General features: G+C 31.9%; 1 non-coding gene across 1 annotated transcript; it reads right to left on the minus strand.

Annotated features, from left to right (window-relative positions):
- Positions 1-6,607: 6,607 nt before the first annotated feature.
- Positions 6,608-6,714, minus strand: LOC133086424 (U6 spliceosomal RNA). The gene has a single exon (XR_009700179.1). It is a non-coding gene; the product is annotated as a U6 spliceosomal RNA (small nuclear RNA).
- Positions 6,715-12,408: the final 5,694 nt, after the last annotated feature.

Genomic DNA, 12,408 nt, shown 5'->3' on the forward strand with positions numbered 1-12,408 from the left:
CTGTGCACTGTTGGTGAGAATGTGAAACAGTACAGCTGCTATGCAAAAGAGTATGGTGTTTCCTTAAAAAATTGAAAATAGAATCAATATATGGTCCAGAAATTCCACTGCTGAATATATACACAAAATAATTGAAATCAGGTTCTTGAATATATATCTGTACATCCATGTCTATAGCAGTATTATTTACATTAACTAAAACATAGAAGCAGTCTAAATGTCCATTGGCAGACAAAGCTTAAACAAAATGGGGTATATACATACAATAGAATATTGTTCAACCTTAAAAAGGGAAGGAATTCTGACATATTCTACAACATGGATAAACCTTGGGGATATTATGCTAAGTGAAATAAACCAATTAAAAGAAGACAAATACTATATGATTCCACTAACATGAGGTACCTAGAGTACATAGTCCAATTCAGAAAGATAGAAAGTAGAATGGTGTTTGACAGGGGTTGGTTGGGGAAAAAGAATGGGGAGTTATTGCTTAATGGGTATAGAGTTTGAGCTTTGCAAGATGAAGAGTTCTGGAGATGGATGGTGGTGATGATTGCACAACAATATGAATGTATTTAATGCCACTGAATACACTTAAAAGTGGTTAAGTTAGCAAATTTTATGTGTAGTTTACTGCAATTAAAAAATAATATTTTAGTTTTCAAAAAGGAGTTTCCTTAGACATGAAATATGGTACCACTTTTATTTCAGTTATTACTAAACACTTAAAAATGTTTTATTTTTAAGATATATCTTATTTTTTTTCACTAAGTCATTCCAAAAAAGCAGGTCGATTTTCAGAATGAAATAACCAAAATTTTTTCTTAACTACTGTGAAAGTCTCTGGAATGACATGATTTTATTTCACTGCAAAATTTTGTGCATTTTCTATGGCAAAGAAGCGTTCTACTAATTTTGTTGTATTTATCATTAGTTCTTTTGGGACCATGAACTGACCTAAAGGGCTATTTCTGGTCATAACTCTATAAAAATTATTTGCATATTCACTTTCTTCTATAAAAAGGATAAGTAAATGAACAAAGAAATGAAATGCCTCAAAGTGTGCTGGCCTGTGGTAGATTTATCAAGTTTAAGAAGAAAAAGTGACACATTATATCTCTTATTCAAAAAACTCCTATTTCTAATGTAACTTTTGAAAAGTGGTTTCAAGTTTTATATGTTGAGAAGTATATGTAACATGAAAGTACTGACAGAGTTTATGTGGAGAAAAAATCATGATTGAGGTAAAATACCTGACATTGAGGTAAGAAGTGATTTAATTAAGATAAATTTTCCTTTGTACAAGTCACACTTTTATCCATCTTTACTTTTTAAAATAATTATTATTTTATCTAAATCTATTTCAAAGAAGTGTTTTCACTTTATTAAAAAAAAATTATTTATTTTATTTATTTATTTTTAAATAAAAATAAATAAATATTTATTTATATTTATTTTTAAATAAAAATAAATAAATATTTATTTATTGGGTCTTCGTTTATTTATTGGGTCTGCATTGGGTCTTCGTTGCTGCGGGACGGCTTTCTCTAGTTGTGGCGAGCGGGGGCTACACTTCATTGCGGTGCGTGGGCTTCTCATTGCAGTTGCTTCTTTGCTGCGGAGCACGGACTCTAGGTGCATGGGCTTCAGTAGTTGCAGCACACGGGCTCAGTAGTTGTGGCTCATGGGCCCTAGAGCACAGGCTCAGTAGTTGTGGCACTTGGGCTTAGTTGCTCTGTGGCATGTGGGATTTTCCCATACCGGGGCTGGAACCCGTGTCCCCTGCATTGGTAGGCGGATTCTTAACCACCGTTTTCACTTTTTAATGATAATCAAACAGACCCTTTAGAGAAAAATCCAGTGTTTTTCCTAGAACACCACACAATGAAGGTGATACATGTTCACTCCATTATTAAAGCTTTATTCAGTTTACATCTCTATTTTTAGCACCATCTAAGGGTAACATAGTACAGCTCAGATAAAAGTGAATCGAATCACATAAAGAATACTACAATTTTACTCCCAGGGGGAACTGCCACATTGGGTGCATAATTTTCATCTTTTGAAAATTATGGGAATCAAAATAAAGCAATAGTCAATTCAGGTTATACAAGCAACCTGTTTTATCATAGAATTTTGGTGAATAGATTTTGTTAACAATGGACCGAGTTAATGCAGATACCTTAGCAAAGAATTATACCCAGGCTTACAGTTGCATACTTTTATCTGAAATATAAAGCAGGCGAAATAACTTCTATTCTGTATGTGGTAACTCTTGGAAGGATACCGAAATCTATCATAAATCATATGGGAGGAAGGATTAATCATCTTCAGTTTTTGAAGTAGAAATACTTGGTGGGTTCATTTTGCATATTTAGATTGTAATGACAGATTGTTTATGATTATTTCAGTTGCCAAATAAATAAAAACCAAAGTGGCTTAGGTCAAGGAAAGAAATGTATTTGTTTATGTCACTGAAAGATCCAGAGGTACAATAGCATTCAGGTGAGTCTTGATCAAGTGACTAAAAAAATGTCACTGGTACTCCTATCTTCCCATTTTTGTACTCTGGCTCCTGCCCTGTTGGCTTCATACTCAGCTTTCACTTGGTAGCCCTGATGGCTTTAGGCTTATTTCATTCTTTGGGCCAGCATTCCCAGAAGAAAGGAGATCAGCTTTTCCCCTAGAGTAGTGATACTTGCCTGGGGATAATTTTGCTCCTCAGAAGACAGTTGGCAATGACTGTATATATTTTGTTTGTCACTACTGGGTCGGGAGGCTACTGGCATCTAGTGGGTAGAGGCCAGAGGTGCTACTAACCATCTTACAACATACAGTATAGCCCCCCAAGAAAAAGAATTATCCATCCCCAAATATCAATAATGCTAAGGTTGAGAAATCCAGCAATAACATCTAGATCTACACTGTCCAATACTAGCCACTAGTCACAAGAGGCTATTGAACAACTGAAAAGTGATTGATACAAATTGAGATATGCTTTAAGTGTAAAAATACACACCATATTTTGAAGATACTATGAAATATGAATACAAAAATCTCTCATTAACAATTTTACATTGATAATCTGTTTAAAATGATACTATTTTGGATTTACTGTGTCAAATAAAATATTTTATTAAAACATATTTTATATTTTTTCTTCTCCTTTTAAAAATGTGGTTACTAGACAATTTTAAACTACCATTATACTAACACTGGATACTGCTGGTCTAGATAAAGTATAGTAGTACTATCCTATAGAAATACCATACTATATATCCAATAGAAATACTATATAGTAGTACTGTCCAATAGAAATTACTGCAATGATGGAAATGTTCTTTTATCTGCATTATCCAACAACTGTGGCTATTAAGCACTTGACTAGTGTAGCTAGTCTGACTAAGAAACTAAATTGCTAATTTTATTTAAATGTAATTAATTTCAATTAATTCAACTAGCCTATTACATAAGGCTAGTATCTATAGTATTAGAAAGCACAGATAGGGTCACATTCTAAGCAAAATGTTAACTGTAATTAATTCCTCTAATTGAGACACATACACCCATGACTAAATCACAGGGACCAGCATATTGTATTGCTCTGATTTCCCAGACCATACTTCCCTGCCCAACCCCAGGGCTGGGTGAATTCAGTTCTGGTAGAAGCCTATGGACTGAAAAATGGATGTTGGTGTGAGACAGAGGATCAGATAAGCAGCAGTGACAGCAGATGTTTTCGGGAGAGATAATCTGTAAAAGTGTGTATGGAAAGGAAAGAGAGAATATCTGCTTATTTTCTTGCATTGCTGTATACTATCACCTCAGAAGATCTATCCTTATTCAGTTACTTATTTTGAAGTGAATTAGCAATGGGAATTAGATCTTTCTCAGCCCAATAAATGGAATATGTGAAAACATTATTCAAGTGTAAAAGTGCTCAATTTTATAAAAGTGATAGACTATAGATAGTAAATCAACATATACAAAGTATTGTCCATAATTATTTAAATATATATTTTCTGTATAAAGGGTAATATTGAACCTTAAACGTATTTTGTTCATTCTGTTCCATGGTTTAAATTTTAATAAATTAATAAAATAATGAAATATATATCCATTTACATATATTTATATTTTAAATTTAACTATGTTTCCTATAAAATAATACCATTTTTAATCGATGCAAAATCTATATAACATAAAATTCACAGTTTAAATCATTTAAGGTGTAAATTCAGTGTTTTTTTAATATTCACAATGTTGTACAGCCATCATTACTGTCTAATTCCAGAGTGTTTGCATCACTGAATATTTTTATAAATATTTGAAAAAAGAAACCTGGTACCTCCCAATTCATCCCTCCCTAGTCTACTTTCTATTTCTATGGTATTGTCTATTCTGGACATTTCATATAAATAGAATCATACATTATGTGACCTTTTATACATGACTTCTTTCACTTAGCATAACGTTTTCAAGATACATCATAGCATGTATCAGTACTTCATTTTTTACTAAATACTTTTTGGCTAAATCGGTACTTTTTATGGCTAAATACTAAATAAAATATTGTATGGATTTATTACATTTTATTTATCTATTCATAAGTTGATGGCCATTTTGGGTTGTTTCTATTTGTAGGCTGCCATGAATAATGTTCCTATGAATATTTCTGTACAAACTTTGCTTGAATGTATGTTTTTGATTCTCCTTGATATTTATGGATATCTAGAAATAGAATTGCTGGGTTATATGATACTATTTCTTTAACTATTTTCTGAAGTGACTGTACCATTTTTCATCTCCCACAATGTATGAGGGTTCCAGTTTCTCTGCATCCTCACCAACAATTGTTATTTGCCATTTACATATTACAGCCATCCTAGTGGGTATGAAGTGGTATCTCATTGTGATTTTGATTTGTATTTCCTAAAGACTAATGCTTTTTTAATTTAATTTTTATTCTATTTTGGAGTATAGTTGAATTACAATATTGTGTTAGTTTCAGGTGTACAGCAAAGTGATTCAATTACACATGTACATGTAGCTATTCTTTTTCAGATTCTTTTCCCATATAGCTTATTACAGAATATTGAGTAGAGTTTCCTGTGCTATACAGTAGGTCTTTGTTGATTATCTATTTTGTATATAGTACTGTGTATATGTTAATCCCAGACTCCTAATTTATCCCTCTCACCCACCTTTCCCCTTTGGTAACCATAAGTTTGTTTTCCAAGTCTGTGAGTCTGTTTCTGTTTTGTAAATAAGTTCATTTGTATCACTTTTGTTTAGATTCCACATATAAGTGATATCATGTGATATTTGTCTTTCTCTCTCTGACTTACTTCACTCTGTATGACAGACTCTAGGTCCTTTCACCTCACTACAAATAACTCAATTTAATTTCTTTTTATGGCTGAGTAATATTCCATTGTATATATGTGCCACATCTTCTTTATCCATTCACCTGTCGATGGACACTTAGGTTGCTTCCATGTCCTGGCTATTGTAAATAGTGCTGCAATGAACATTGTGGTACATGACTCTTTTTGAATTATGGTTTTCTCAAGGTATATGCCCAGTAGTGGGATTGCTGGGTTGTATGGTAGTTCTATTTTTAGTTTTTAAGGAACCTCCATACTGTTCTCCATAGTGGTTGTACCAATTTACATTCCCACTAAGAGTGCAAGAGGGTTCCCTTTTCTCCACACCCTCTCCAGCATTTATTGTTTGTAGAATTTTTGATGATGCCCATTCTGACCAGTGTGAGGTGATATCTCATTGCAGTCTTGATTTGCATGTCTTTAATAATTAGAGATGTTGAGCATCTTTTCATGTGCTTTTTGGCCATCTGTATGTCTTTTTTGGTAAAATGCCTATTTAGATCTGCCCATTTTTTTGATTGGGTTGTTTGTGCTTTTGATACTGAGCTGCATGAGCTGTTTGTATATTTTAGAGATCAATCCCTTGTCAGTCGCTTCATTTGCAAATATTTTTTCCCATTCTGTGAGTTGTCTTTTCATTTTGTTTATGGTTTCCTTTGCTGCGCAAAAGCTTTTAAGTTTAATTAGGTCCCATTTATTTATTTTCGTTTTTATTTTCATTAATCTTGGAGGTGGATCCAAAAATATATTGCTGTGATTTATGTCAGAGAGTGTTCTGCCTATGTTTTCCTCTAAGAGTTTTATAGTATTAGATCTTACATTTACGTCTTTAACACATTTTGAGTTTATTTTTGTATATGGTGTTAAAGAATGTTCTAACTTCATTCTTTTACATGTACCTGTCCATTTTTCCCAGCACCACTTATTGAAGAGACTGCCTTTTCTCCATTGTATATTCTTGCCTCCTTTGTCATAGATTAATTGACCATACGTGCATGGGTTTGTTTCTGGGCTTTCTATCCTATTGCATTGGTCTATATTTCAAAAGTCAAAAGACTTTTGATCTATATTTTTGTACCAGTACCATACCATTCTTTTTTTTTTTTTATAGTGAAAAATCACAATTTCAGCATTGAGTGCCAGACGTTGTGCTTTTGACCCATAGCTTTTCCTTTGGAGCTGATGAGCAAAGGGTGTCCGGATGGTGAGGAAGGGCACAAAATATGGAATGCTTCATGAATTTGTGTGTCATCCTTGTGCAGGGGCCATGCTAATCTTCTCTGTATCGTTCCAATTTTAGTATATGTGCTGCCAAATTGAGCACTACCATATGGTTTTGATGACTGTACCTTCGTAGTATAGTGTGAAGTCATGGAGCCTGATTCCTTCAGCACTGTTTTCTTTCTCAGGTTTGCTTTAGCTATTTGGGGTCTTTTGTGTTTCCATACAAATTTAAAAATTTTTGCTTTAGTTTTGTGAAAAACGCCATTGGTAATTTGATAGGGATTGCATTGAATCTGTAGATTGCCTTGGGTAGTATAGTCATTTTTGACAATATTGATTCTTCCAATCCAAGAACATGGTATAGCTCTCCATCTGTTTGTGTCATCTTTGATTTTTTTCATTAGTGTCTTATACTTTTCTGAGTACAGGTCTTTTGCCTCCTTAGATAGATTTATTCCTAGGTATTTTATTCTTTTTGATGTGCTGGTAAATGGGACTGTTTCTTTCATTTCTCTTTCTGATCTTTTGTTGTTACTGTATAGAAATGCAAGAGATTTCTGTGTGTTAATTTTGTATCCTACAGCTTTACTGAATTCGTTGATGAGTTCTAGTAGTTTTCTGGTATCATCTTTAGGATTTTCTATGTATAGTATCATAAATGACATGATTTTAAGCATCTTTTCATGTTTCCATCTGTATACCTCCTTTGGAGACATGTCCATTCAAGTGTTCTGCCCATTTTTTAACTGGATTATTTGTCTTTTTAATGTTGAGTTATAAGTATCTTTTACATATTCTAGATGCTAGAGTCTTACAAGATACATAATTTGAAAATGTTTCATCTCATTTTGTGGGTTGCATTTTCACTTTCTTGATACTATCTTTCGATGCACAAAGTTTTTCATTTTGATGAAATCCAATTTATCTATTTTTTCTTTTTTTGTTAGTGCTTTTGGTATCATATTTAAGAAACCATTACTTAATCAAAAGTCACAAGGATTTATACCTATCTTTCCTTGTAAGACTTTTGATTTTTTAGTTAATATTTGTATACAATGTGAGAAAGGAATTCAACTTCATGGCTTGGCATGTGGATAGTCAGGTGTCCTACCACCATTTGTTGAAATGACTATTTTTTTCCTATTGAATGGTCTTGACACTTTTGTAAAAAATCAATTGGGCATAGATTTGTGGGTTTATTTCTAGACTCTCCACTCTTTTCCATTAATTTACATATCTATCCTTATGCCAAAATCACACTGTTTTGATTACTGTAGCTTTGTAGTATACTTTGAAGTTATGAGTCTTCCAACTTTGTTCTTTTTGAGAATTGCTTTGACTATGAGGCTTCTTGCATTTACCTAGGAATTTTAGGATCACACTTTTTCTTTTTTTGCCAAAAGACTGTTGATATTTTGATATTGATTGGATTCATGAAATAAGTTTGTGGACTATTGCCATTTTAACAATACTAAGTCTTCCAAACCATGAACACAGATGTCTTTCCACTTATTTAGCTCTTCTTTGATTTTTGTCAAGACTGTTTGGTAGATTTTCAGTATACAACACTTACCCTTTCCTGGTTAAATTTGTCTTTAAACATATTATTCTTTTAGATGCTATTATAAATGGAATTGTTTTCTTAATTTCATTTTTGAGTTGTTCATTTCTAGTGTATAGAAATACAACTAATTTTTTTATATTGATTTTGCATCCTACAATTTGCTGAATTTGGTTATTATCTCTAATATATTTTAAATGTATGAATTTATTAAGATTTTCTAAATATAAGTTCATGTTATTTGCAAGTAGATTAGTTTTACATCTTCCTTTCCAATTTGGATTGCTTTTTTTCCCCTTTCTTAATTGTTCTGCCTAGAGCTTCTAGTACAATGTTAAATGAAAGTGACTAGAGCTGATCTTAGGGGGAAAGTTTGAGTCTTTCACAATTAAGTATGATGGTAGTTGTAGGGGATTTTCATAGATGTCCTTCATCAGAGTGAGAAAGTTTCCTTCTATTCTTAATTTGTTCAATGTATTTATCATGAAAGGGTGTTAGATTTTATCAAGATCTTTTTCTGCATCTATAGAGATTACCACTTTTTTTTCTTTATCTGTTGCTATGGTGTGTTACACTGACCAATTTTTTGTGTGTCGAACCAACTTCGAATTCCTGGGATAAATTCCACTTGGTCATGGTGTGTAATCATTTTAATATGTTGCTGGATTAGGTTTGCTGGTATTCTGTTAAGCATTTAATATTTATAAAAAGTATTGGTCTGTAGTTTTCTTTCCTTGTGATGTCTTTGGCTTTGGTATCAGGGTAATACTGGCCTCATAGACTGTGTTAGCAAGTATGCCTACCTCTTTTATTCTTTTGAAGTTTGTGAAGGATTGGCATTAATTTTTCATTATAACACTTGGTAGAATTCACCAGTGAAGTCTTCTTGATCCTAGGTTTTGTGATTGTTCTCGGAAGTTTGTTTGTTTTAACTGATTTAACCTTTTTACTTGTTAAAGATCTACTCTAATTTTCTATTTCTCTTTGACTCAGTTTTGGTTGAGTGTGTGTTTCTAGGAATTTGTCTTGTACTGGTACCAACACAGTGGGCTGTTATTTTCATGGCTACCACTGAACTTGGGAGTGGGGGATGGGATAAGGGCAGATTAAAACAATACAAAGCTTGTGTTTTTTTACTACTCTTCAGTCATTTTTTTTTTTTAAGTGCTTTCCAAGTTGCTTTTGGTAGAGTTCCAAAAGTTGATTCTGATGGTTTTGCCAGCATTTTAGTTGCTTTTATCCAGGAATGGATTTTGGAGTTCTTTACTTAACAATTTTATTGATATCACTCTATAATATTTTATTAAATCTAGACTTTATCCTCTTTCAGTGACCTTTAAAACAAGCAAAAACTACTTTTTATCAACTAGAATTGATTTTTATTTCTTCCCATAGTTTTTAAGTATTTGCAATATAACCTTATTTTTGGCTTTATTTTAATTATATCTATGACATAAACTAAATAATTATGGTATTTTTAATCTCACACTGATTTACATAAATACAAAATTTTAAAAGCCTTGATAGAGATAGTGGAGAGTTTTGGGAAATATTCTAATTTTCTGGACATTGGTGGAACTGATTCAGTTAATAGGAAGAGCCACCAAATCACTACTTTAGAAATTTGCTTACAATTTTTCTACATGTATGTGTCAATAGCTATTGTAATTTTATTTTCTCTTAAGATTTATTGTATATAATTGGTTTTTCCACATCACCCATAAATATCTAAGGAGTAGCTTTTTCTGTCATTTCACACATTTTTTTCTCCTGGATGTTGTCAAATACAAAGGGAATACATCAAGAAATAAAAGAGAGGTATAGATTTAGAGAATTGTAAGATTTGCTTCTCTTTACTTGTATAACAATTCAAAAATAAATTTTGTTGGATAGTGAGAAAAAAATGGTTAAGCACAAATTTAAAAAAATTATAGACGCTCTTCATTTGTTCTTTATAAATGATTTGTTAGCATATAATTTTGTGAATATACTGGAGTATATTCAATTAACTCTTATGGAAGGATGTTTGTGTTGATTTTAATATTTTCTTTTACAAATAACTTTGTATATAAGTTTTCTCTGGGCATAATATGTTCATGACAAAATTTTAGAAATGTGGTTCCTGGATAAAATAATAAAAGGTTATGGATGTTTATTAAATATTTCCAGATAATTTCCATAAGATTCACTTCATTTTGCATTCCCATGAGCAATTTTGAAAATGACAGATTTTTGTCATCTCTCTAAAGAGAGTGTGTTGTCAAGATTTCGGAGCTTGCCTGTTTGAAATATAAACAATTATATCTCTGTAAAGATTTAATTTGGATCTGAACGTCTTCTCAGATGCTCATAGGTGCTTTTAACATATTTTAATCTTTGGAACCTGTGTATTATTGTGAAAAATTATTTCTAAGTGGCTTTTAGTTTTTTTCTTCTTGGTTTTATGAGTTCCTTGTTTGAGATAAAAATAAAAAGTTACAGACATTTTTCTCCCAGTTTGTTATGGTCTTTTGATTTTGACTCTGGTGTTCCTGTCATGCAAATTTTTTTTTTTTTTCTTTAATGGAACCAGTTATCAATCTTTTATTTTTTTCTGGATTTTTCAGACAAATTTAGAAAAGCTGACTCCAATCCCAGGTAACAAATAAATTTTTCTCATGCTTATTTCTCCTGCTTGTTTGATTTTATTTTTACATTTAGATCACCGAAATTGTTGGGGGTTATTCTGCTGTATAATGTGTGTTATGTATCCAATTTTTTCTTTGCCCAAATGACTATACAGTTTTTCCAATACCATTTATTGAAAAGTCACTCTATTTTGCAGTATTTGAAATGCTAATCTTATCATATATAAAATTTTCAAATGTTCTTGGACCTCTTTTTGAGTTTTTTGTTCCATACGGTTGGTCTGTCTATTCATATGGTTCTATACTATTTTAATTTTAGAGGCTTTACAGAATGTTCACGTATCTGGTAGAGTTAATCCACCTTCATTACTTTATTTTTCAGGACATGCCTGACAGACACTGTCCTTTGAATAAGGACAGGTGAAAAAGAAGGAAAAATTGTTGTGATTTGGAATCTATTCTAACAAGCATTTGCTAGAGAATTAACAGATTTTAATTAAAAAATAACAGGCTTTAATATTCTGACACAAATAACAGGCTTTATTATTCTGACACAAGAACTCACTACGCATATAATAAGGTGCTAACTTATTTATAACGGAACCATCTTTAAGACCACAGAATCCATAGTCACAATCCTTGGGGTATCAAGCTGCAACTATTACCGACTGTGAGATCTTGGGCAGGTTACACTCTCTAAGCCTCAATTCCACTATGTTAACACGGGAAAATAACAATATTACGACTTAATGTTGCAGTGAATGTTAGAAATAGAAATTTTATATTAATAGCTTAACATAGTGATTGGCAAATTAAAAATTCTCAATAAAATTCATAATTTATTGAGCTGGTACAAAATATTTTTCTATCTTAAATGTTGTAAGGATAGAATTTATTTATTTTTAAAATAACTTGTTTATATACACTAAATCTCTATGGATTATCAACAAAATTCTCCAAAATTAAGTCTTTCAACTCATCTTACTTAATGATCTAAATTTACATAAAAGGAAACTGCAGTCTAGAGAGGTGTATGATTTGCCCAAGATCTCATAGAAAGGTAATGATAAAGTCAGAGAGCAAATCAGTTTTCTCAATTGATCTACTCCCTTCTATAAATTGAGCATAGGACACAAGATGATATATAAATTATATTTCAAACTCCATGACTGAATTTAAAATACAGAAATATTTACTTTCTCCTAGAGAAGCTGACCTTTGTAATGCCTTGATTTTTTAAAGTTGCTTTCATTTTCACATTCCCCTATTGCTATATTTTTCCATTTCATTGTATCTCATGCATAATATAAAGTTGGAAAGTTTAAATGAAATGGTTAGAATTTATCCACCCAAACTCTATCACCAAGAATAAAACCTGGCTCTTATCCTGGCATTATTAAGTTTCAGCTTCACACTAACAATTTAAACACTCTTCAGCTGGAAAGCTGCTGGTTCAATACAATTTATCTTCATCTTTGGCTGATGAAGTATATAAAAAAAAAAATCATCACATCATATATTTACACATATCTTGGTGCTGTCAGCTTAATGAAACCAGCTGCATCCTTGTTTCTTCAATAGGCACTAGTCCACATAGGGGTGGATC

Source organism: Eubalaena glacialis, chromosome 2 (genome assembly GCF_028564815.1).
Source record: "Eubalaena glacialis isolate mEubGla1 chromosome 2, mEubGla1.1.hap2.+ XY, whole genome shotgun sequence".
Classification (NCBI taxonomy): Eukaryota; Metazoa; Chordata; class Mammalia; order Artiodactyla; family Balaenidae; genus Eubalaena; species Eubalaena glacialis.